We start from the raw sequence: 26,849 nt of genomic DNA, 5'->3' as shown, positions 1-26,849 counted from the left end.
ATTCCTGCAGATAAGAGCCAGATTTCCTCCTAGAGGAAAAGACAGCTACCATCCAGAAAAAGTTTGTTCAAACATTTCTTTTTAGTATGTTTTCTTAAGCCCTTATCAAGTAGGGTACCTAGATAAGAACAGTTAAGTATTTAGCCGTAAGCCAGCAGTTGAGAATGGGAACTATTTAAATCTGTAAGAACTTGAGTCCAACAAAAATGCTGGCTGACAGCCTGACCGAGGTGAAATAAACCTTGTTTCCAGGTTTCCCAGAAAAATTGTTTTTTATGGGCCTCAGCTCAGACCTCCATGTGCGTGCGTGCCGTGTGCGTGTGTGTGTGTGTGTTCTCTTTTCATCCAAGGAAACCTGTAGGTTGCGTCTTCCTGATGGTTGTCCATTGCCGTTAAGTTCTGTCTTGATGTATACCTGATTCTTCACGGAATGTCTAGAAAAGGCCAAACTGGAGGTTGTCTAATCACTTTTTCTAAGGTGGTGTTTTGGACAGCTCTCTGCGTTTCCCTGGTTTGTTGACCAAAATAGCCACCTTAGCAATGTCCTGAAATAGTTACCCAAACAAGTGTTCAGAATAAAACGAACAGAAAGTGTCAGGCATCCCCTGCCAAACATGGATCATGCTTTCAAAGGATCTGTCTCCCAAGGCGCCTGGCTGGCGCGGTTGGTGGAGCATGCGACGCTTGGTCTGGGGGGGTCACGAGTTCAAGCCCCACATTGGGCATGGAGATTTCTTAGAAATAAATTCTTAAAAAAAAAAAAAATGGCCTTCTGCGTGTTATCTTGAGGGTGATGCTGTGTAAATGAAGATTTAGAATTTCGCCCTTTCTCCGGAGTGCTCCTGTTTCCCTCAAGCACAGACCCTTGGGATAGTCCGGACCACTCACGCTGGACGTGGAGACCCGCGTCTTCGGCCCGTGGTTTCTCCCTGTCAGCCTGGTACCTTCTTTCCCCTCCTGATTCGAGCTGTGCTTTGGCGAAGGCCTCCTTTCCCGGTCCCTGGTAGTAAGCCTGACAGGCAGATGCCAGGACATTCCAGGACACCTAGACATCAGCCTCTGTCTCCCAAAGGGGCTGTTTGATGATGCGGAGTGTCCTTGTGCTCAGTGTTGAGCGACCCCACCATTTTGAAGCTCCCTGTCTTCTCTCCTGACTGACCCCGATGTCGCGCTGGCTCCTGGAACCTTCCTCCAGTAGTTTTGGTTGTGTTGTAGGTGTGAGTGTCGGGGGACCAAGGGTGGGCATCTGGGATCTGTGTCCTTGCTTGCGCTTTATAAAGACCTCACGTCCTAGGCTGGTGGGCTTTATTTCCCCCCTCTTTTCTTTGTTCGACAGCAGTGGTAACCGGCCCTCAGGAATTTAGAGCTAAATAGGGTTAGGGCCACATCTGAACAGTATTTATTTATTCCTTAATAAGGATATATTAAGTCCCTGATGTATGCACAGTCTTCTGCCAAATGAAAATCATTCAAAAAAAGGTGGTGTTGTTTTTTTTTAAGAAAACACAGGATATGACTAAAGGAGACCTTTAGGATATTTATCTGTAGGGCAGTAAGTATAAACTTTTATGGGCACTTTTGTGGTATACTTTTGTGGTATACAAAACACTACTAAAATGCAATCATTCATTTAATTTCCTCGGTAATCCTCGGTGAGTTGTTTTCTGCATTTTACTGACTTGAATCTAGGCTGAGCCGAGCTTCTCTCCCAGCTCCTGAAGCCAGAAAAACCAGCGGGCGGAGGCTGAGCCCCAGACCCCAGGCTGCTGGTTGGGACCTGCTGCCAGCTGGGGGGTTCCGGCTGCCCCACGTTCCTCATGTGCTCTCTTCCCCTGCAGGTGGTAACCTGGAGAACCTCTGCCTTGCCGTGGGCACTTTGGTTTGTGCCTTCCCTCTTCTCAGCCGTATATTCTGAGTAACTCCTGGCATGGTCCTTGTTGTGGGTGAGCGTCCTGTATTTTTGTTCCCAGGTGCTTTTACACATTAGTGTCTCTGAAACAGGGTACATCCTGTACCCACCATGGAGGTCCACTTCTTTCCCAGAGTTGGCATCTCCGGTCACGGGGGCGGGGCGGGGGGGGGGTGCTACAAACGGAGACCAAGGTTTGCAGCCCCTACCGGAGGGTGTTTGGACCACACTGGAGATGTGAATTCAGAATGCAAATCCAGGGAGCACCGGCTCTGCTTCAAACCCTAGGGCAGAGATTCCCCCTCCACGCCCAGTTCCAAGCTCTCCTTGACGTCCCATTCTGCATGGTGGGCTTACTTCTCTGTGGCTCTTTGGTGCCCTAGTTTAAGGGGGGGGGGCTCTCCTGCTCAACTCCCCATCTTGCGTGCTTTTGCTTTCTCGGGGGTACATAAAGCAATGCCCACCTCATGATGGTGACATGTCCCATTTGATGAAACGTGGTGTTAGGTGGTGGGAGTCCCTCTGGATGCCTGTTGGTGTCGTGCGGCATAGCACTGTTTGCCTTCAGGAGAATAAGTGGGTGCTCCCTGCTCCCCATTGCCTAGCCTGAGGCTTGCTGATTTGCTAAGACAAAGCCAGCCTGTATCACCGTTCACTGTCCCTGACCCCCAGCCTTCCTGGCAGCTGCCTAACTCCGTTTCTTGCTGTTTGCACGCAGGAGACAGAAATACAATGTTAATAAATATTTCTACATGTAATCAAGCAACAAGCTGTAAAAATAGTCATTTGCCATCTGCTCACATGCGTTGCTAGGAAAAGATGACATTTTCTGATTCAGTAACTTAACTGCTCTCCTGCCTCCTTTTGGATGCATCACAGACAAACAGATTGTAAATACCCAAATATGTGCCCGGAGAGAAAAGGCCTCAAGGCCTCGTTATCTAGAGCAACATGAATAACAAATGTCTGATTCTCCCTCCTGCTGGGGAGGGAGCCAGATAGCTGCCCCATTTTCAGTGACGGGTGCCCAGCTGTAGCCTTGGGTGCAAACTTGTGGGCGCTGAAACACCTCATTGGCATCTAGAGAGACAGGTGGGTGACGAAGCGGAGAGGGGAATCGGGCACAAGCCCTGTCTGTATCCAGGGAAGGGAAAGTGTTGTAGATAGCAGATGGCTCGCTTAGTGAGTGCCCTCTGTATGTCAGGCACTGTGCTAGGTGCTTGGTGTGTATTATTAGCTCATCTGCTGGGGATCTGAGTACTCCTGTTAAGAACAAAGGGAATAATGGTAAGTATAAAAGGTAATCGTCAAATGTGGATGGGAAGTGGGAGAGGCTGCAGGAAACTTGCTTGAAACCCTGTGCTTGAAGGTTTTCTAACAAAAAGGCCGGGTCAAGCTGTGACTGGTTGGTGGGAGCAGATGGCTTGGTCGGAGCCGTTCTAGGAGCGATGAAGACCTTGTGCTGTGGCTGTGGTTCCATGACACCATGTTTTGAATCCCACCCACTCACAAGTAGTTTCTTAGCCCTTTGCCCTTGAGACAGAGGGCACGAAATCACAAGTTGAGTTGCGGGCAGATTAAATATACAGTGCAGTTATGCCCAGCGACCAGAATGATCTGTGGAAGTTATGAAAGACTCTGTGGTCTCCTGAGCATCCCAGGATCCAGGGGCCTCCCCCGAGCAGCCCTGACCAGGTTTCTATTCCATAGAATCCACTTCAAGATTCAGGTCTCCTTTCTCTTGGACGTTCGTCAGCTGTGTACCCTTGGGCCCAACCATCCCGCACCACTAGTCTCCGGCCCAGACCTCCCTTCTGCCCCCGTCACTTCTGTACGCTTCGATGATGGAGGGATTCCCAGGGACTGCCATGTTGCTCCGAGACGCAGGCCTTTTTCTTTAGTTCCGCCCGAGTGGTAATTCCTAAAAACAAACACAGTCCTGCGGCTTCTGGGCTCCTGTGACATTCACTGGCTCCTGGGCTCATGTGATGTTCAGTGACTCCGAATACTTTCAGAACAAAATCTAAACTCCTTGGCTCCGTATACAAAGCCCTTAGTCATCCAGCTCTTGCATATTTTAATTCCCCGCAGCAACCTCACACACCACCCCCCCTCCTGGGGGCTCTTGCCTTTCTGTCTACTGCCTGTCTTCTTTGAAGACTACACTTCCTTCCCTTCAGGGCCAGCTCTCCCAGCGTCAACACTGCTTTCAAGGGTGATGCCCTCTGATAACCCCTTCCCACAGCTCAGTTTGGTTTATCTCCCTCCCCTCTGTGCTCTGGAGCTCTCAGCAGATGCCTCTTGGATAACTCTTCACATGCGGTTAAATTCGAGTCTGTCATAACTTCCCTTCTGCTGCTCCTCTGTCCCTGAAGACAAAGCCTAGACCATTAATACCCGTCTCCCTAGGACGAACAGTGTCTCTGGCCCCTGACAGTCTCTGAAAGATTTTGAACAAAAAGGAGGTGACATTTGGTGCCCCATTTAATGACGACTGGGAGCTAGCTGGTCAAGCCATAGAAGGTAGCAGTGAACTTCTGTTTAAGTCAGATGTCATGGTTTCCTTTAACGTCAGATCTTGGCAGCCAGCTGTTTTCAGGACCAAAAATATTCCTGAAATTCCATACTCGCTGATTTTGATCTCTGGGATGACACACCCACCCATCGCAGGTCACTATTTGTCAAGATAATTGTGCTTTTTTGAACCTAGGGGGTTCTAAGAGAAGAGGTTAAAGGAATCTGTAGTTTGGTGATTATGTTGTTCATCTTAAGAGAAAAGTTGAGTGGGAAATATTTTAAAAACTGGTTAGAGAAGGTCATTATTGGGAACATAGAGAAGGTAATTGCTTATTTCATGTATCGTGATGTAGATAGATGGGATTTCATGCAAAGTAAAACAGCCTGTAATTTGTTTTGTGTTTTTTTTTTATAGCTTCTGTACCATGTTCTGCTCACTCTTGAATTTGTACACACTTCTAGGGCCCCATAAGACAATTAGGGAATGAAACATTGTATGAACTGTTAATAAGTCGTCCAGTGCTATCTCGTGCCTGTCATGTTACTACCGATGGTGCTGCTCCTGCAAGACTCCAGATTAATAAAAGTTGGCTGATCCAGGGGTTCAGGGACAGCATCGGGGGCTCAGGGGGTCCCTCCCCAGTGCTGTCCACCGTCCGCTGGTGCAGCTTCCATGTGCTGGCAGAATGGTGGCATACAGCTGCCCAGTCGGGTAGGGCGTTGTGTGTCTGTTTCAGGAGGGGAGGAATCTCTCCCCAGAAGTGCCCTGGAGAAAGTCTCTTTGCCTCTCACTGACCAGAATGGAGTCCCATGTCCTTTCCTAAACCCATCACTGGCAAGCAGAACGAGGTGACTATGGTAACGACCCTGCTCAGAACAGAGGTGGGAAGTTGGCCATCAGGACTCCAAGGCTTTCCTCCTAACTGCTGTGTGTCCTCCTCCCCATACCCATGCACTGCCATTTTGGCTTCCCCTTGGTGACTCTACAAAGTTGCCCCTGCCTACTTCCACCAAACCTCCTCTCAACCCCTCCAGATTCTTGGCACCCCTAAGCCCTCACCCAGGTTCCCTCTGCTCTGTGGAACGTTTGCCCTCCCTCCGTTCTGCTCATTTGGCACCCGTGTGAAGGTCACATCTCCCAGCTAGATTCTGAGGTCTTTGGGGACACGTCTGTGCTTCTCTCTGTTCCCTAGTATGCTTTTCAGAGAACTACAAATCCTGACTTCATTTGTGCAAAAAACCCTTTCCCCAAAATGTTACTAAGACTAATATGGCCCACAGAAGGAAATGTTCCTAACATCCTATTCCTAATAAGCTCCCTTGAGATGAGAGCCAGTCCTTAAAATAGAATATTCATCCCTTTCTATTATTAGGAAAATAAGAATTCCATATTAGTAGAACAAGAAAAAGTACAGCTGACATTCACAATGTATTAATACTTTTTTTCATCCACTCACTTTCATTTTTGTCCTTTTTGTAAGGAATCACAAACTTACTTCTGCAGTGGTGCACACAGGTTTTAGTTAATCTCACTGTTTTCCTACTGTTCTCAAACAGTGTGGTTCCTAGTCTTCACTTCCCATCACAATTATCAAAGGAGCTTTTTAAAAATATGTGTATATTGGGGCGCCTGGGTGGCTCAGTCAGTTGGGTGGCCGACTCTTGATTTCGGCCCAGGTCATGACCTCAGGGTCATGAGGTCTAGCTGCAATGGGTGTGGAGCCTGCTTAAGATTCTCTGTCCCTCTGCCCCCCCAGCTTAGGCACACTCTCTCTCTCTCTCTCTCTCTCTCTCAAAAACAAAACAAAACAAGCCAGATATTATTTTTCCAGCAACTTCTCTGAATGAATTTACATTTGGGAAAACTCAAAACTGGGAAGAGGAGAGTGGTGTTGAGGGGCAGATCAGGTTTTGAACAAGCGTTTGCTTTTGCTAAATCCCCGAAGTCTGTGAGATTGCTTTTGTCAGTTTCCTACCCCGAATTCCGGGTTCACAGACCTGCCCAGCCACCAGAACTGGGCAGTGGTCTGCATTGCCGTGAGTGGACAGCCGGTAGAATCGTCATCTTTGACAGGGAGAAAAGTTCAAGTTACACAAGAGCTTTTGTGGCAGGTAATTCTTACTGGAAATTTAATTGAATCTTCTAAAGGCCAATTTGTTTCTGTGTCTTTCAAAGTCAATAGGTACCTGCCACCTTTCTTCTCTTTCATCTGAAAAGTTTCTATAGATGGAAGAAAGTTAGTGCTTCCTTTTGGTATTTTGAGAGTTTTATTTTTATGCCTCCAACTGGCAGCCTTTCCTCTCCACAAGCCAGTGTCGACGTGATGGTGCTGGTAAGTACTCCTCGTGTTCCAGAAGATTTTTTTTTTTTTTTGATGCAGTTTATGCCTGAGTAAATTTATCTTTCTTTCTCCTACTTTATAGCCCCCCTATTTATTATGAACTATTTTATAAATAACAAAAAAAGCGAGAGAGAGAGAGCGTCTATTTGGAAACATAAAAATAGTGAAGGGAAAGTCATTGTTAAGCTTCTGGTTAGATCAGGATTTGGGAAGATCTTACACTTACAAACCAAAGTATTGAACCATGGATCTGTTGGGGTGGGGGGAGACAGTCTTGCCTCTCCATTTTCCTTTGAAATTTCATGAAGATGTGTGTGTGTGTATGTATATACATATCTACACTTTCTGGTGATAAGGTCCATAACTTTCATAAGTTTTCAAAGCCACTACTTTAAGATATCTTTTTGATGATAAACTTTTACTGTATTTGTTTTAAGATTTGCTCTATTGCTGCTTAAAAACAACTTTCTGTATTAGTTAACGCTTTCAATGCTTTCTTTGCAGAATAAGATATTCTTTGCAATATATTTTTGTGTGTGTGTGTGATTTAATTTACTGTGCAGTTAAAATTTTGATCTCCATTCTAGGGAGCTTCTCCCATGAGTATTTTGTGTAAGAGCAAGGGATCTTAAGATAAATGGACCAGACTTAGCTTTGATTGGTTTTGCATGTGGGAAAATGTATCTTTAAGTACAGTCCGTGATGTTTCACTCCATAGAGCATACAGCCTTCTTACTATGATGGTATCGGTGCTTCTCCACGGTCGGTGGTAAAACCAGTCTTTTGAACCTTGGTAACAAAGTAGCGAGAATCCTGGTCTGGTGGTCTGGAGCCAGGCTATATTGTCTTCCAGAAAGGCAGTTAAAGGAAGCAGAGATTTTTAAATATTCGCGGTCACTGTCGTTCCAATCCAGGTGACAAGTACCTGTGATTTTTGTGCAGGTGCCGCTGTTTTGAGAACAAGCATCAGTTACCATTAACCTGGGGAGAAAGGAATTGAATTCTACTGTGACATTTTTAGGAGTTTAAGAATGTGGCCTGAAGTTAATAATCAGCGAAATAAGAGAGGTCCCGTTTTTAAGAAATGGAGTCTCTCATGTTTCAAAGTTAAAATATGTACCTCGGTTTGGGGGACAAAAATAAGGTAAACGGTTAAGGAAGTATTTCTTCTTCTTTTTTTTTAATATTTTATTTATTTATTTGGCACACAGAGAGAGATCACAAGCAGGCAGAGAGGCAGGCAGAGAGAGAGGGGGAAGCAGGCTCCCTGCTGAGCAGAGAGCCCGATGCGGGGCTCGATCCCAGGACCGTGAGATCATGACCTGAGCCGAAGGCAGAGGCTTAACCCACTAAGCCACCCAGGTGCCCCAGAAGTATTTATTTTTTTAAAGAAAGCATTTCATGATTTGAGCACAAATTATATTTTTGGCCTTCATGATCTGACTTGACCACAAAATTACGGAGGTATTTCAGCAGCTGTGTGTGGGACACTTAGCAGGTCCTGGGTCCCAGCCGGGCTACCCTGGGATGACAGGAGGACTGAAACTTGGTGGGAGACCCCCCGGGGCTAACGGTTCAGGGCTTGGCAGTCAACTACTAATGTCCTTGCTTGACGCTTTGTTTTACTTTTATGTTTTTCTACGTTTGCTGAGGATACCTGTTTCAACCATCACACGTTAATCTTTGGAAAATACGAACGCCACCAGGCACCACAGGAAATATTTTCTTATATTTAAAAGTAAATTGTAGTAAATCGTAGGTTATATTTCTACAGCAGAGAATACGCTGTTCTGGATAACTGAGCTTTCCAAATGGCTCGGGGTTTGTCCCCGGGATGATGTCTTCTGTGTCCCCCTCTTACTTGAACCATTTTGGTTTGAAAACTTTCTGAAATTGATTACATATTTACGGGCTTTCTTAAGCAATCTACTGAACATAATCTACGTTTCTCTGAGTAAGTTAGGTCCGACATTGTCGATCATAAATATTATGTTGTGCTATAGTAATAACAGCATCCCTAGGAACTGTACAGTTTATAGGGCTGTTTCTGCCTTTTCAAGCATTATTTTATTTTATTTTAGAAAGAAATGGGAGTGGGAAGGAGGGAGGTGCAGAGGGAGAGGGAGAGAGAGAATCTTAAGCAAGCTCCATGCCTAGCACAGAGATCATGACCTTGAGATCATGACCTGAGCTGAAATCAAGAGTCTAATGCTCAACCGACTAGGCCACCCAGGCTCTCCCAGCATCGTTTTAACCTCTCTTCCCCAGCTATGGGAATTTGCCTTTGAGTTACCTGACTTTCTGAAGCAATCCTCCAGACTTATAATCTGTGGGAGCTGTGGGGGAGGGAGGGGCAAATAGCCAAATTTAATAGAATTGTACGTGAAAGAAGAGTAAATTGGCCACGGGTTTAAGGTTTCAGCATAAGCAAAGTTCCTGGATTTATTTGTGATCATTTATCTATGTATTTGATTATTTCCTATTCTCATTAGTGTTCCAAACAGACACCTAAGTTCCAGGTAGTTATGTCATTATCACATAAGGATGTTTTACTATTTCTTAGCATCATAAACACAGATGTTGTGTTGTACTCTTATTCTGTTGATGAACCGTGAGAAGTAGGGAAGCTTGAATTGCAGAGGACTGTCACTTTTATACCTCGGTGTTCTTTTCTGTGCCTTTCCATGAAACTTAATCCACTATAACTATTAATCTCTGGTACCGGTCAGGTCTCAAAGCAGTGAAAACTGCAGAAAACAAGTGTCGTTTTTAGTGCTCACACTCTTTCCCCATTAAATGTGTATTTAATCCCCGTTCTGTTTCTCATTTTGGGGAAATGTTTGTTTTAATCATTTCAGTTTCCTTTCAGGGAGTGGTCTTGAAGAGAAAGGTCTGACAACAGCTGTATGCCTCGCTAGTATCAACCAAGGAGAATCACGAAAGGAAGCTACAGGGAGTGAAAGCCCTCACCGTGTCTCACCAAGGGTTCCGCGCTATTTTTTCCTTGTTGACTCAGAACAAATACTAGAGAAGATGCTGAATGACCTTAGTTTTTCTTTCTGGCCCACACTTACTATAGCAGAGATATGAAATCCCAGCCCTGATCCTTCAGTGGGTAGCCTCGGGAAAGTGTTTTTCACAGAGCTGTCATTCCTGTCCGAGGACATGAGGTCAAAAGTAAAGGATCTGTTTGGCCTAGTACATTTCAACCATCTTCCTTTCTTTCTTTTTCTTTCTTTCTTTCTAAGATTTTTTATTTATTTGTCAGAGAGAGCAGAGACAGAGAGAGAGAACGAGAGAGGGAACACAAGCAGGGATAGAGAGGGAGAGGGAAAAGCAGGCTTCCCGCTGAGCAGGGAGCTTGACACGGGGCTGGGTCCCAGGACCCCTGGGATCATGACCTGAGCCGAAGGCAGAAGCTTAAATGACTGAGTCCCCCAGCTTTCACATCCTGTTTCTGGAGGCTCCTTCTCCTGTATGTGGTGTTAACTACATAGTAGTAAACTTGTTTCTTTTCTCTTTGTTTTTCTTCATTTTTTTGTAGGGGGTGGGGCACAGGGAGAGAATCTTAAGGAGGCTCCACACCCAGTGCAGAGCCCACGTGGGGCGCCATCTCACAGCCCTGAGACCGTAGCCTGAGCTGAAATCAGGAATCGGACACTTAACCAACTGAGCCACCCAGGTGCCTCTCTTTTCTCATTCTTTACTAGAATCATCTCAGTATTTCTTTACCGATATTCTGCATATATAATATTTCATATTTGCCTTCTCTGGGTCGAAAAATGAGAACACAGACACAAGAATCGAAATGGACCAATGTTAATTAAAATAATTTTGAACATTTGCTATCCTAGGCTCTGAGCACTAGATACTTAGGAAACGAGGACGATCATTGTGCTCGCAAAGCCTGCAGTTCGGGGAGGCGGGGGGCAGGCGGGGAGCGGCACGCTGTCTGGCCGGTCAGCACCATTGTAGAGGCCGGGAGCTCACTTCTCTGAACACAGTCTCCTGGTCTGTTACAGGGGCGATATCTCTCAAGAAGCTGTTTTGCAGCCCAGCTAAGATAACACATGTGAAAACATCATAAAATTGCACAGCGAGGACGAGTCTATTGTCGGGTTTGGTTTCGAATAGAACGTGGGAGGCTTTTTGTCCTGAAACCATTTTGATAATCCAGCTCTGAGATGCTGAGTTAAAGGGAAACAATGCACGTCAGCGTCGAATGCAGTTCCCAGGAGAATGTCGGAGGTTGTATTATTCAGAGCCTCCCGCTCTAGAAAATCCTGTTGCTGGCATTATGCTCAGTGGCAAGGACAGCGAGACCAGCCCAGCTTTGTCGGATGCTGCTTGTTCTGCGGCCTTTCTCAGCCCCCGCCGTGCGTTTTTACTCTGTCCGTTAGTAAGAACCTAGAGAGCCTCGTGGAAGTAAGATATATAGAAGATGTCTGTTTTACGACAGGGTTCTGTGTTTTTATAAACGTCTCTCAGTGTTTCTCTGTCTTGGCATTCCCCTCCCTCTCCCTTTTTTCTGTTAGTTCTTTAAAGGCTCAGAGATGATATGTCCCAGTTTGCCTGGGAACTGGGACCATCGTGGTTTATGCCTGTTGTTCCAGCATCCCTTCTACTTAACGTTCTAATATTCTCCGAAGTGTCCCAATTTGGATCATGAGCTATATGGTCACCTTGGTTCAAGGCACTGAAAAAAAAAATGAACCTGGAGCCAGCAAACGAGTGGAATTTTAAGAATCTTTGATAATTGCCCTCAGCTGCTGACCTGACTTAGCGTGTGGATTTGGCCCCATAATGTCCTGGAATGCAGCTTACGGGTGAAAGTCGGTCGTGTGTGATGATCAGCACCCACGGCAGCCGGTCCCCTCCTGCGCTGTTCAGACTAGAACATGTATGTGTGCACCCTGGCTCGGAACAGTAGCTTTGACGCCCAAACGGTTTCTGTTCTCGCTTGGCTTGTTGGAGCTTGAAGGCTCACATTCCTTCTTAAAGGCCTCTCAGGGTGTTTTCACTCAGAGTGAATATTCACATTACGATGGTATCCATCTTGGGGTTTTTTGTTTGTTTTTTTTACCTGTTTGTTTAAGGAAGCTCTACGTCCAATGTGGGGCTTGAACTCAAGACCCCGAGATCAAAAGTTGCTCGTTCTACCGACCAAGCCCGCCAGACGCCCCCATATCCATCTCGTTTTTGGCCATCGTTCGCCCCCGGCAGCCAGCCACGGGGGGGTGTGAAGCATGCCTGGAGCCTGCAGCTCTAATGGGACGACTCCAGGGGGCCGGTGGGACAAGGGGGCAGCGCACAGGGCCGAGCTCCTGCAAGGCAGCATCTCTACCACTTCCTCCTCCTCTCTCCAGTGAGAAGGTGGGACTGAACAAGACAGGAGCTTAAAGCACAAATGCAAGGAAGAGGGTGTCACTTTGTGTCCCCTCACAGTCCCCAGTAGAACGACAGAATGGTCCCTTCCCGCCAGCATTAATGCGGACTTGGTGAAAATGTCAAGAGGATACTGTGCTATTTTAGCATCTGCAATCCCAATATTTTCATAGCAGAGCAGTTGGCCAAAAGTTGGGGGCAAGTTGTGGTTGGTGGAAAGCAAACATGTAACCGCCTTTCTCTGTCGACAGCTGATATTGGGGTTCGGGGTTTGCCTCTGTGCCCCTGAGCCCTAAAGGAATATGTACGAATTAAGTCTTGCAAAGTGAAACCAGGAGGTCAGGAAATAAAGAGAAATCGATGGAACGGGTCAATTCAGTGCTCTCCCCGGATGCAGACTTTGCAGAGACGCGAACGTGGTGCAGAGATCTCTGTGTAGAGATCTCTGTGAAACCGTGCTTTCTTGCATGTTTTGGGCAATTGTTGAAATGCTGATTCTGATGTCCTGGGGCTGGGATGGGGGCAGCCCACTGCATTTCGGACCTGCTCTGAGGGATGCTGGTGCCTTTGCAGACCGCGATGAGCCGCTTGGCAGGACAGGGTGCTTCAGCGGGCTCTGACTCTGGGTGTCACTGTTGTCCCACAGGCAAGTGAGGGTGCCACAGAGGGGACCCTGTACTGGGAGGAGCTCCTCTGCTGAGGCTCAGATGACAAGAATTACCCAGTTAGGGCTTAACCGTGGCTCCCAGTCTCCTCCAAAATCTTCCAGCATTCTCCATTCCAGAGGCCCCATGTTCCTGCCGATCACGAGAATAAAGAAATACACATTCCATGTTCCAGGCACTGGCTCCTTAGACAGCAGTTAAGCCCTAGAAGGAAAGGGGAGGGAGCAGAAGTGTAAGAAACTAAATAAGAAATTAGGGGAAATTCAGAGAGGAATGTTCCATTTCCTCTTGCTTCCATCATAGGAAAAAAGCTGTTAAGTGCCTTCCTCTCGTCACCTGGAGGGACACGGGGCCACCGCTAACTAGTTTCTGGGACTCTCTTCTGCCTCTTAACCTCCATTATTTCAGGAAATGTTCTCACCTACAAAACCAGGCTTTGAACTGAAAGGGTTTTTAGAGAGCATCGTTAGACTACGGCAACCGAGAGTTTTATGATCATATGACGTTGTGAATAATATAGTCATATGTCTTTACTTGAATATGTGGTTTCTGTAAGAGCACTTCCAAAATGTGTGTGTGTGTGTGTGTGTGTGTTAATATGTATACATTTCATATTTTTCCCTTGGCTCTCTTTTAAAAAAAATCTTGGTTTCATAGCTTCAGAAAGTTTTATATAATTCATAGATGGCCATATTAATTTCTTCTTCCATGATCTTGATCTGAGGAATCTGGCCTCACAGGGGCAGCAGTAGCTTGAACTTTCTTCTGTGGTTCACCGGCACTTTCCCTCACCATCTGCTTCTCTGGGCTGCGTGTGTATGTCCTTGACTGTTCTTTTGATACAACGACCTCTTCAGTCCTAGGACAGGAGTCTAGAATGTATTCCCATCTCTGCTCTGACCGACTGCTTACACACCAAGCCCCGTACAATGTAGTAGGTAATGAGCCACTATAAGTCATTCCAGGGTTTCTCATTCTTAGACTTCTGGATGAGAGAATTAAATATTTTCTATAAATTTACCTCCAGAGACAACATAAATACTATGCACAGGGACTGAGTTTACAAAATAGAAGGTGCTCTGAGCCAAGGCGGAAGAGTAAGCAGAGAACCCCGTGTTGAACAACGGAAACTGCCATATTGAATTCAGACTTCGTAAGAGCGTATTATATGCAGAGAGGTTCCGAGTGTGTTGTTTTGGTGGTGTGTTTACTGTGTTAAAAGCAGTAAAGACAGACACGGATTACGGTTGCGTTGGCCCTCCCATGCGGTTTTGCTGAGAGTTCACCTTTCTTCAGGGTGACCTGGAGTTACCCGTCGGAATGCACAGGACCTGTCTTTTCATGTCATAAATCCATGTCTTGGAATTCATCCATGGCAAGTTATTGGACAGGTGCATGAAGCTGAATGTGAAAGCGTGTTCCCAGAGTATTTGTAATATGAGCAAATTGGAAATAATTGAAATATTCAATAACAAAAGAAAGAAGGTCAAATAAAATATGGCCCAAGCACAAAACGGGACATTCTGCAGCTGTTAAAAAAGGGGGATGCAGGTATTATCTCCAAAAGATGGCAATTAAAGGGGCGCCTGGGTGGCTCAGTTGGTTACGCATCTGTCTTCCGCTCAGGTCATGATCCCGAGACCCTGGGATTGAGCCCCATGTCCGGCTCCCTGCTCAGCAGGGAAACAGCTTCTCTCTCTCATTCTCCCTCTGCCTGTCCCCCTGCTCATGCTGTCTCTCAGATAAATGAATAAACTCTTAAAAAAAAGATTGCCCCTATAAATGTTAAAATGTTAAAAGTGCTGAGACAGTTGGTTATTCAGATGGAGAGAAATTAAGCTGGACCCCTGCCTCATACCATCTACAAAAATTAATTTGAGTTGAAGCATAGAAAAAACAAAAACCTCGTAAAGCTTCTGGAAGAAAACAGAAAATAATATCTCTGCATCTCAGGGGCAAGCAACATTTCTTAGCACAAGACACCAACGCGCTCACCACAGAAGAAGAAAACACGTGCTGGGCTTCCCAAAATTTAAAACTTCTGTTCTTCCAAAAAGCAACATCAGGAAAACAAAAACGCAAGCAACAACCTGCTGTGGAAGTATTTGTGATATTTTAACGCTCACAGATCCAAAAAAGGACTCTCACCCAAAATATATAAGGAATTACTGTAATTCAAGAGCAAGAAGACAAGCAATGAGAAATGAACAAAAGATGTGCACAGAGTTGCTACAGAAGAAGGTCTGTGACAGCCACTGAGCCCAGGAGAAGATGCTCAGTAACGCCGGTCATTGGGGAGACCGAGGCACGTCAGACCCCCAGCAGTGATGGCCAACAACAACAGCTGACTGTATCGATGAGCAGCGGCTTGAACTTGCGAAGGCTGCCAGTGAGAATACAAAATGTTGCAACCCCTTTGGAAAGAAGTTGGGGTGTTTCTTGGAAAGTTAACCGTACATTCTCCGTGATCTGGCTGTTCTCCTGAGTGTATAAACACATGTCCCCAAAAAGACGTCTGGGAGATGTTCCTAGAAGCTTTATTCATAATCGTCCCGTCCCAGAAATGTCAGTAGGTGAAGGGATAAAAAGATCGTAACCTGGGGGCGCCTGGGTGGCTCAGTGGGTTAAGCCTCTGCCTTCGGCTCAGGTCATGATCTCAGGGTCCTGGGATCGAGCCCCGCATCGGGCTCTCTGCTCGGCAGGGAGCCTGCTTCCCCCTCTCTCTCTGCCTGCCTCTCCACCTACTTGTGACCTCTCCTGCCAAATAAATAAAATCCTTAAAAAAAAAAAAAGATCATAACCTGTTAATAAAAAATGCTGCTCTGCAGTAAATGGAAGAGACTGAAGAAAAATAAAGTAGCGTATTTGGGAATGAATATGTAGACACGTATGTATGCACAGGGAGGAATTAGGACACCACCCCCCAGAATGTCGATGACCATTCGTAAGCATTGTAACTGCTTTTTCGCTTTCTCTCTTATGATTTTCTTTATTGTTGAAAATGTGCCGCTCCTGCCCCAAAAGAGAGAAGATACCTTCGTTTGGAAGGGGCAGGACAAAAGCAGCCCCTCTGAGTGCTGAGTTGGAGAAGAATCCAGAACCCTCCTCTTACAGCACCTCCTCCCTGTTGCCTGGTAGTCATTCTCTGTGGGCGTCACTGGGCCAGGGGGAGCTTCCAGATGTAGGGGGTAAGGGGGGGCCTGGGAGGCATGAGCTGTGTCCTGCTGACCCGTGCACACCGCCCCGTGGGGTCTGACTTGATTTGGCAACATCGGCCCAGGGGAGCCTAGTTACAGATTCGCAGGATGTCCGTCTGCCCTGGACTTGTTACTACAGGGCTGGCCTCGCCCCACCATAGGGAACTGGGACCCAGAGCATTTAAGTAACTTTGCCAGAGTCCTGGAGGTCGTTTGAGGCCACGTGGAAATGAAAACGTGGTTTCCAGGCTCCTGGTCTTGGGCTGCCACTTTGCTCCTCCCGATCTCTGCTGTCGTGAATGAGCCCCCGGCCTCACGAGCCGCTCTTCAATGAAGGCCAGAGGAAAAGAGGTTTCCAGGTAAGGGAGTGGATTTTCCTTCATATCTTAAAACATTTCATTGATAGGCCTTAGGTCCAGATTTGTGTCTGGTAAAAGAGGCTGAAATTTAGAGTTTCTTTTTTTTTTTTTTCCTTTTTAAAGATTTTATTTGTCAGAGAGAGAGGGTGCAGGCAGGGGGAGCAGGAGAGGGAGAAGCAGGCTTCCCACTGAGCTCGGAGCCTGGCGTGGGACTTGATCCCAGAACCCCGGGATCGTGACCTGAGCCGAAGGCAGGAGCTCATCCAACTGAGCCATCGAGGTGCCCCGAAATTCAGAGGTTCTTGACTTTCCTTGGGTCCTGCCCCCTTCTGGATACCGACCAAATGTGGTAAAATCTCTCCTTTGAACGGTGTGTCTGCTAAAAACCATAGAACTTAGCATTTGATTTGGGGAGTTTCAAAAACCCTCTGAAACCTGTCATTGGGTAGTACATGTGCGTGGCCTTGTGTTCCTCGAGTTTTCAAGCAGTCCTCTTGCCTTTGGACAAAAGAGACCGATGAGCCAGTTTTCATACCACTGACTAAACCATTGTTTGGAACAGAAAGGACGGCATCTAGACACCTCATCGCAGTGGACACTTGAGTGTTGCCTGTTGCTGTTATATGGTCTTTCCAACACAAGTAAAATTTCATGGTATTTTTCAAAAGCCCCACCGCACTGGTGCAGTGGGTTTGTTTTGGCATTGTGCTCAAACACTGTGGCCGTCGGGTATGCCCTGCAGAGCGGCGTGGAACCGCAGATTTGACTGACCGCTCCAAGCCATGGTCTCCTCACACCCCCCCCACCGGAAGACTCCGTCCGCTGCTACAAATGTATCTTCCTGGCTTCATCCTCAATTTTCAAACGAATTTTGGGCCATCCTTATAAAAGATGTTCATTTCAGGTACCAAATACATGGTGCAAGAGAGAAACCAGGACACCCGCCTCTGAGAATTTCCTGAGGTTTTAGTGAGCTCCCTTTCTGTAAGCGCGGTCACCGTTTGAGTGTGTGCGTGTGTGCATGCATGTGTGTGTGCATGTGCGCATGTGTGAGAGAGAGAGAGAGAGACAGGAAGTAGGGGGAGGAAGGAAGGAGAGAAATGTGCATTTTTAGCAAGTTCGCTGGTGATGGTGCTGGTGCTGGTGATGCTGCTGGTCCATTTTGAAAACCACTGGGATAGACCATTGACTCCCAGCGTAGCTCAGTGGCATCTCCTGGGGAAGGTTTTTTCATGGCAGGGTCCCCCCTGTCGATAGAGTAGTCTCACTCGTGTGTGGTGGGGCCGGACCGAAACTCCCCTTACCCGCCAAGGTCATGAACCACTGCTTCGGCTCCCTTAGGGCAGAAGGAAAGCCCATTAGGAAACATCAAGCCTGATAGGGAAAATAGGGCTCACCCAGAGCGTGTCACACTGCACCGTGTGTGCGAGCCCCCTGCGCGTCCTGTTAGGCCGCAGGTTCTGTGCAGCAGGTCTGTCGTGGGGCCCACGGTTCTGCTTTTTTAACAAGCCAGGCAGATGCCGCTGCTCTTGGTTTGGGGGATGGGCTGCCCTCGGAATAGCAAGGGACGTCGAAGCTTCAACGGACGCTCGTAACTGCCTATCAACACGTCACTTTCACATTTAAAAAGTATATTTCAGGGGTGCATGGGTGGCTCAGCCAGTGAAGCATCCGACTCTTGATGTTGGCTCGGGTGGTGATCTCAGGGTTGTGAGATCGAGCCCTGAGTCGGGCTCTGGGCTGGGTGTGGAGCCTGCTTAAGGGTCTGTCTCTCCCACTGCCACCCCCGTCCATGCTCTCTCTATTTTATTCTATTATATATATATATATATATATATATATATATATATATATATATACTTGAGACAGAGAGAGAGAGGGAGGGAGAGACAGAGTGCGCACAAGCAGGAGGAGCTGCAGGCAGAGGGAGAGGGAGAAACAGGCTCCCTTCTGAGCAGCGAGCCCACTGCAGGGCTCGGTCCCCGGACCCTGGATTCATGACCCAAGCCGAAGGTAGACACCTAACTGACGGAGCCACCCAGGCACCCCTATATATATTTTTTAAAAACAGTATAGAACAAATTAAAACAATGTCCTTGATGCTAGACATGTTAAAATTAGAAATCGTACATTTAATGAATGTTTACCTTCCCTTGATGGCTAGACATTTTGTTGTGGTTTCTCCCTACCCCCTTCCTGTAGTTTCACACAAATGTTTGTGAATCCATTTTGCTTGAGTACGACACACACACACTCACAGACCTTCCTAACCGGCCCCCGCCCCACATCTAGATCTCTGTGTTCCTGGTCTTTCTGAGAGGGGACCTTTGGGGTCTTGCCTTCTTGCTTCCTCCCTGCCTAAGCCCCTGCCCGCTAGGTGTTAACGCCCCAGAGGCTAAATGTGCGGTGAAACCCCAGGCCCCCCCACTTCGGAAAGGATGGCATTTGGCTCTGCCCTGCTGTCACATCGCACGCTCTAGGAGTGGCCTTCTGGGGACGTGGCTTCAGCCTGTGTTTCAGGCTCGAGCCAAACCTTTTTCTTATGGGTTAGGGGTGAAGCCTCTTCTCTGGCAGTTTCCACCCCCTGGCACTTTTCCAAGCGTGCTGGAGTTGAGACATAGCCATCAGAGGCTTTTAGAAGAAGGAATGGGGCGGGGGGGGGTGGGCAGGAGGAGGCAGGACCTCGGGGTGAGGAGGAAGGGATTAGAGTCCCAGCTGCAGAGTCGCCTTCCCCGGGCCTGTTGAATTTCCCAGCTGAGCACGGCAGAAGTGTTGAGTGATTGATGGCATTTGAACTGGCCCTCGGAGGACGCATCTGTGGCCTCTGGCCATTTGAAATTGGTGGGAATGACCCCAAGGGGTCTTCCCTTCCCATGATGACCAGGGGACAAGGCTCTCCCTCCGGGGCATGGCCGTCCTCGGTCAGGCTATCACTCTACTGCTGTTATCCGAAGCATCCCTCCATGGAATGACGGGCTGGCAGGAAACAAGTGTTTTCAGTCGTCTCCGTGGCAGATGCCAACACCCCCACCCAGCACCCTGCTGTTTACGCACCAAACGCGGGTAGACGAACACCAGCAGAAGTTTTGCAGAGTCATGGAAGCGGCGTGCTTGTCCCAGCAGGAAAGCCTGAGACCGAAAAGCAGAGAGTGTTTGGAGTCTCCTATACCAAAAAAGGAAAGGCTTAAGTGAGATTTATTTCAACGAACAAAAGTGACATCAAGATGCGCTGGACCAGTTTGTATGACTTATTAAGGGCAACTTGAACTTGAGGGTGTCTGGGGCACAGTAGAGTTCAGGATCCAGAATTCTGAGTCAGTTTTTGGTTCCGGCTTTTCCAGTAACCATTTTTAGAGTCTTAAAAGATTGTGCAGGGGGTGGGGAGAAACAGAGGGAGAGGGAGAGAGAGGATCTCAAGGACATTCTCCCCTGAGCTCAGAGCACAACAAGGAGCTAGTCTCATGACCCTGAGACTATGACCTGAGCCAAAATCACGAGTCAGACACTTAACAGACTACACAACCCAGGTGCCCCTTCCAAAGCCGTTTTTAACTGAAGTGCATCTGTTCTGCTGATAACAGTGTAACATTGTGGGTACCTCCTGGGCTAACCCCTTATCATCTTTTAATTTTCTCTGAAATAAGTAGGAACTTGTAGGTTCTGAGGAGAACACAAGAACTTATGGGAAATGTCTGTTTGGCATGGCTGCACCTTTCTGTTATAGAGTGGGAAGTAAACATTTTAAAAGTCAAAGTATAGTCCAAGAGCTTGTTACATCATTAGGGGGAAATTATCGATGAAGTCTGAAAAAAAACCATTCCTGAGACATCCAGTGTCTTTTCCCCATAATAGTAGTAAAGAAGACCCAACCTACCTCACCTTAAAATGGCAAGAAGCCTAAGTCAAAAACTTTAAAAAAAAAAAAAAAGATTTTATTTATTCGTTTTAGGGAGAGAATGAGTGTGGGGTGAGAAGGAAAGAGTCTCAAGCAGGTCCCACCCCCTGTGCCGGGTCAGAGGTCCACACAGGGCTCTATCCGAGGACCCCGAGACCTCCCCGCAGCCAAAACCAGGAGTTGGACACTCAACTGACTGAGCCGCCCAGACACCCCTTAAGCAGAATACTTAAAAGTAAGATCATTTATTTTGTGTTACTCATTGGAATTAAAATGCTTAGTAACGGGGCGCCTGGGTGGCTCAGTGGGTTAAAGCCTCTGCCTTCGGCTCAGGTCGTGATCTCAGGGTCCTGGGATCGAGTCCCACATCGGGCTCTCTGCTCAGCAGGGAGCCTGCTTCCCCCTCTCTGCCTGCCTCTCTGCCTGCTTGTGATCTCTCTCTCGGTCAAATAAATAAATAAAATCTTAAAAAAAAAATGCTTAGTGACTTTGGACTCCAAATAAACCCCCTTCCCAGCAAGGCCCAACAAACGTCCTGATTTAGCCCCTGCTCACCTCTCTATTCTTTTGCTCTCTTTTATATGTAAGCCTTGGTTGCTCAAACGCACAGAGCTTTTTCCCACCCCAGTGCCTTTGGACCATGCTTTTACAGGAAAAAAGGATTTTAATTTTAATGAAGACCACTTCACCAGTTTTTACCTTTAGGGATCTTTTTCTGTCTTCTTTAAGCTCTTCTCCAAGCCCTAGGTCTTGAAGATCTTTGACATTATCTTCTAAAAGTTACAGATTTTTTTGTTGTTGTCTTACAGTCAAGACTATGAGTCCTTTAGAACTGATTTTTGTATAAGGTCAAAGTTTGTTGTATTGCCTACCCATGGGCATTTGCTGTAGCACCATCTTTTGAAAAGGTTTTCCTTCTGTTGTTGGGTCGTTTCATATGCCGGTTGTGGAAACTTTGTGGGAATGTTGATGTGTCGGGCTGTTTGGGGGCTTCCTCCTTATTCCCCACACCCCCCCCCCAACTAACCCCTACCTGTCCCTTGGGTCTCCCCTTCAGTGTCATTTCCCTAGAGGTGTTGCACGGACCGCGCCTTCCCATCCATCTCCATATCCTCATCATCAGCCCCAAGAAGCTTGGCCTTCATCATTCTCACACAACAGCTATTTTTTCCCTCCATGTGGCATTTAGCATAACGTGTTAATAATTTGCGGTTGTGTGTGTGTCGGTCTGTGGGAAATTCCTGCCTTTAAGCCCCAGGAAGGCAAAAACTGAGTCTCTTGTTTACCGTTCAAGTTCCAGCAGTGTGCTGAGTGCATGCTGAGTGCCCAGCCAGTATGTTTGGAGTAAATGAATGGCAAGAAGTCAAGCCCCTTGGGGGACGTTGTCTAAATCATTGGGTACCATTTTCTTTCTCTCTTTCTTTCACTTTTTTTTTTTGAGATTTAAAAAAAAAATTATTTGACAGAGCGAGAGACACAAGTAGGCAGAGCAACAGAAGGAGAGAGAGAAGCAGGCTCCCCACTGAGCAAGGAGCCCAACGCGGGGGCTTGATCCCAGGACCCTGGGATCATGACCTGAGCTGAAGGCAGTCGGTTAACCAACTGAGCCACCCAGGTGCCCCTGCGTACCATTTTCTTAAAATCAGTGGATATCCCTGGCTCTTGGAGTCTCAGGACTGAGTTTTTTCCTCACTAAACCCATCTCTTAAGGCACTGGTTTTGAGAACCTTGGTCCTGTGTCAGAGTCCCCGACAGGGCTGGTTAAAAAGCAGATTGCTAGAGTTCCTGATTCAGTAGGTCTTGGTTGGCCTGTGAATTTGCATTTCTAGGAAGTTCCCAGAAGATCAGTGCTGATGCTGCGATCAGGGAACCATGCTTTGAGAGCCTCTGCTTGAAGATTAAAAACCCGAGGATGTGTTATGATCCCCTTGTACTTAGTGACCCATCCCGGGCACCCTTGAACTTGTCATTGAATAGTATTGATCATTTTAAGAGTGATCACAGAGAATGTCCTATAAGAACCCAATCCCAGGGGAATTAGAGGGAGAATGTCTGCTACAGAAGCAAATAAATGAGAATGTCATATATTAAATAATTAAAGTAGGGAATGAACAAAAGCCTTTCAAACTATAGTAAACTAATTCACCAACAGCTATGGCTGTTACATTTGGGTTCTTTAATATTTGAAGAGGCAAAAGCTCTGACATTTTAACTCATAAACAGTTAGCAGGTGTTGTGGGGGGAGGCTTGGGAGGCTTGCTGAGAGCACGACCTCACCGAGGAGGGCAGGCTCATAAATGAAAGGGTTAGGTTTCTGCCATAGTCTCTTCTGCCTTAACCCTTTCGAGATGAACCAAAGCAAATCAGGATCTCCCATTTCATGTGCCTATACTGAATCATGCTCTGAAGTCAACAAAAAAAGTTAAGGGTGGTAAAATTAAAAAAAAATACAATAATTCTAATTTTCCTTTATCTGCCCTTTCGTTGCCCTCTTTGTTGAAGAGGAAAACGGCTAGTTTTCCGCCCAGGTTGTTATGATCTGATAAACTCTCCTCACTGCAAATTTCCTGGAAAGACAATCTACCAACAGCCTTTTCTTTAAGGAAGCTGAGTGAGTTCCAGCAGCCCAGCTGGAACAGAGCCAGTGCCAGGCTCCGAAAGTATTTGCAGACTCTGAGGTGGTGGTTTTAACCTGTTGGTTAGTAGCATTGCCCTCGCGCACACTCTGGGAAAGACCCCGACGCACTTACGTGATGTGTCGTGGATGTGGATGGGCAGCGAGGGTCTGTGGGAGGGCTAGACACGCCCATCCCATTTCGGGACACAGGGAGGCAGATCTGAACGTGGGAATTCTTTTCAGGAGGCAGAAAAGAGGAGTAAGGAATTGGCTTTTGGTAGAGCTAATCTGTTCCACATATTGTGAGACCTAAAATGTCATTCAACTAGACCTCTAGTTAGATTATTTGGGGTTTTGGAGGTGGTGGGCATTTACTTTGTTGCTGTAACCTCCGTGCCAGAAACCGTACCTGGCACATGGCACGCACGCACTTGTGAAATGAGTAAATGAATTTATGTATTGTTGCTTCTCTCATGTTTTCCCTTTAGTGTCTTCATTTTGACTTGTTCCCGTGATATAAAAACTTGTTCTCGCCTCTAAATTGTTACCCCAAGGAGTAAGTTCTAAATGTAGCTGTTTGAACAAACATTGCAAAAAATTTTTGTCTAGTGGGCAAAACCCAATCATTTTTCTACATCGTAAATGAGCTAGTGTCCACGTAGGGTTCTGACTTAGGTCTTGATTGATAACGGAGATTTCCTTCTACCCCGCCCATACCAAGGAAATTATCTGCTGTACTTGAGAAGGGGAAGTGGGTTTGGGTCATGATTAGGTAATTTGGTTGGAAAATACCGAGAGTTCGTTAACCACTTCTGCCACAGTTTCTGTGGTGGGAGCCAGTGTTAGAAATCACCAGAAGATGATCTGATGCTGGACGGAGGCCAGCGTTTGCACTCAATCATACTTTTTCAATGAAGTTACTTTTAATTAAACTCTGGACAGAGCTATCTGGGCAGTCATAGGTGATGATGGATGAGTGTTTGACAGACTGATTTATTTAAAGAAATAAATGAGCTTTGCATGTTTCGTTAGGGGAAAGGTATTTGTGTCCATGCATCCGTGTGTCTGTCTGTGCGTGTGTGTTTCCAATTCGGCTTTTGTAGACTCTGTCCTCTTCAGCTTTCTCTTGAGCCCTCAGGCCTTGGTCGTCCTTCTGGACTGGGCTGTTCTCTTCAACAAGCCCCCGTGTAAGCGCCCAGTTCTCTAGCCACAGCACTACCTCCCATGCACTTTCTTTTTCTTTTCTTTTCTTTTTTTTTTTTTAATGATTTATGTATTTATTTTGGGGGGAGGGGCAGAGGGAGAGCGAGAACCCTACAGCAGACTTCCCGCTGAGCTTGGACCCTGGTGCAAGGCTGGATCCCACGACCCCAAGATCCTGAGCTGAGCCAAAATCTCGAGTCAGACACTTCCCTGACTAAACCATCCAGGTGCCCCCCCCCTTTTTTTTTAACAATTTTTTTTCTTAAAGCAATCTCTAAACCCAACGGGAGGCTCAGACTCACAACCCCAGAATCAGGAGTGCTCCGCCCGTGTCTCTTGACTCTGCAGATGCTGCTCCTTCTGTGCAGAATCCCCTCCCTCTTCCTCACAGAAAACACCTGCTCGTCCTCTCACACTCAGGCCAGGTGGCCTCTTATAAATACATTTTTCGGCCACTCGCAGCCTTTGGGGGCAAAGTAAGGGCCCCTTGCTGTGGAGTAGAATCAACTGCGCGTGCGCTGATGTTCTAGTGTTTTCTCCTTCGACGACGTGCCTGTGTCCGGCAGCTGCGTGTGACTTCTGGGGACGGAGCAGCGCTTTCGTGCATCTTGTGTCTCCAGGAAGAATCAAAATAGTGGCCAGCAGAGATGCTCGGAGTCGCAGGTTTTTAAAACATGTAAAGGTGATTAAAAAAAAAAAAATAGACATACGGCCCTAATACATCGATGAGAAATCAGCTCAGGTGGTAATAGTAACACGTTAGCCCTGGGAGAGAGTGAGTGGTTATTTTTTATCAGATTCGGTCTTTTCGAGATTTTAGGAACACCTGTTTGTGTCGCTAATTTCGTGAAGCAAAAGAAAAAACCCTGATGACAGGTCATAGAAGCGTGTCAGGACCTGCACGTCCAAACGGTGGTTTCACGTTTCCCAGTCACCCACGGTGACTGTCCTCCTCCTTCTGTCCGTCTGGGAAACAACTCGGGTTCCGCGGGGAGCCTCCCGCCGACCCTCAGTGGCGGAGAATGTCGCTGGACTGAGCAAGTACTTCATTTTTTGCAAAGAGTCCGACGACACCCACAGCAAAGGCTAAGGCCCGAGGCGGTGAGCCGCGCCGACCGGGGTCCTGTGGAGTCCCCAGGAGAGTGTGACGGGCACGCAGAGAGGTGGTTCCTGTGTGTCACCCGAGTCCCTCCGCACGCCCTTCAACACGTCATCTGAAGGAAAACGGCGGGAAATACACTTGCTCCAGAAGCAGTATCCCCTCACGTCCCGAAACCTCCCTTGCTGTCTGGAAGGAACGTGAGCGGGGCATCCTGGCCGGGAGCAGACACCTCCCTCGGGCGGCCTCCTTGAAAGGTTCCCCTTACTTTGGGGCATAAATTCTTACTTGTTAGAGCAGCAGAGCCCGCAGCCCCGGGGCCTGGATGGCTTCCCTCCGGACTTGGCTCTTCCTGGCCCTCTGAGCCAGGCAGGTTCTCACCTCCCCGTGCCTCAGTTTCCTTTTTGTAAAATGGGGAGAGAGAATTTTTAGTACTTCACAGGGTCGTCGTGAGGTTCGAATAAGGTGACAACCGTTTGGCACTTGTAACAAGCGCCTTGAACATGACACAGTTTTGCAAATTCTGAGAGCACATTTTTCGCATCTTTTTTTTTTTAAGATTTTATTTATCCATTTGACAGAAATTACAAGTAGGCAGAGAGGCAGGCAGAGAGAGGGAAGCAGGCTCCCTGCTGAGTAGAGAGCCCCATATGGGACTTGAACCCAGGACCCTGAGATCATGACCTGAGCCAAAGGCAGAAGCTTTAACCCACTGAACCACCCAGGCACGCCCCCATTTTTCGCATCTTAAACAGTTCGGAAATGAGGCTGTGGCTTACGATTCATGTTTCATAGCATTTTATGGCCATTTAACGACTGGCACCGTTCTTAATCAGTGGTACTTGAAACAGCGGCGTGCCATGGAGCAGATGCCATTCATATGTCAGTAGTCAGTCGTAGTAAGAGCGCATGAAGGACCAGCTGTCACCTGCGTGGCCTTCAGCATGTCCTCCTCCTCATCATCCGGGCTCCAGCCAAGGCAGCGGCGTCGGAGGGGTTGGGAGCTCCAGCCTGGAGGACGTGGAAGATCTCAGTTTCGTGTGTTGGTTGTCACTGACATTCTTAGAGAAGCCCCAGCAAGCTGTTCCTCATGTTTGTTTCCTGGGAAGCTCGTAATGTCAAGTACTTATGGGGAAAATTCATGCAGTGTCTGTAGCAGGCCCTGCCCTGGATGCGGGGAGCTACTGAAAACACTCTTCCGAGTCATCTCTTGAAATAAACAGAGAAGAAGACATTTTCTGTACTGACGTCTGCTCTGAAAGCCTTTCAAAGAAGTGCTTTTTCTTTTTCTTTTAAAGATTTTATTTATCCATTTGACAGAGATCACAAGCATGCAGAGAGAGGGAAGCAGGCTCCCCGCCGAGCAGAGAGCCCGATGCGGGGCTTGATCCCAGGACCCTGAGATCATGACCCGGGCCGAAGGCAGAGGCTTAACCCACGGAGCCACCCAGGCGCCCCAAAGAATTGCTTTTTCTTAGTGAGCAGAACTAAGCCACCCTGTACCACTTGAGATTTACTGTTTGCTGTCTCCTCCGGGGATGAAAAGAAGCCGTTTACTGATCTGTAACAGAGAATGGGTTGCGGCCAAACCTTTTCTGGCTTATATAATGCACTGACGGGAGAGTGCATTATATATGATATATATATATCATATATATGAT

The sequence above is a fragment of the Martes martes genome, assembly GCF_963455335.1.
Source record: "Martes martes genome assembly, chromosome: 12".
NCBI classification, from domain to species: domain Eukaryota; kingdom Metazoa; phylum Chordata; class Mammalia; order Carnivora; family Mustelidae; genus Martes; species Martes martes.
This window is presented reverse-complemented; position numbering follows the sequence as displayed.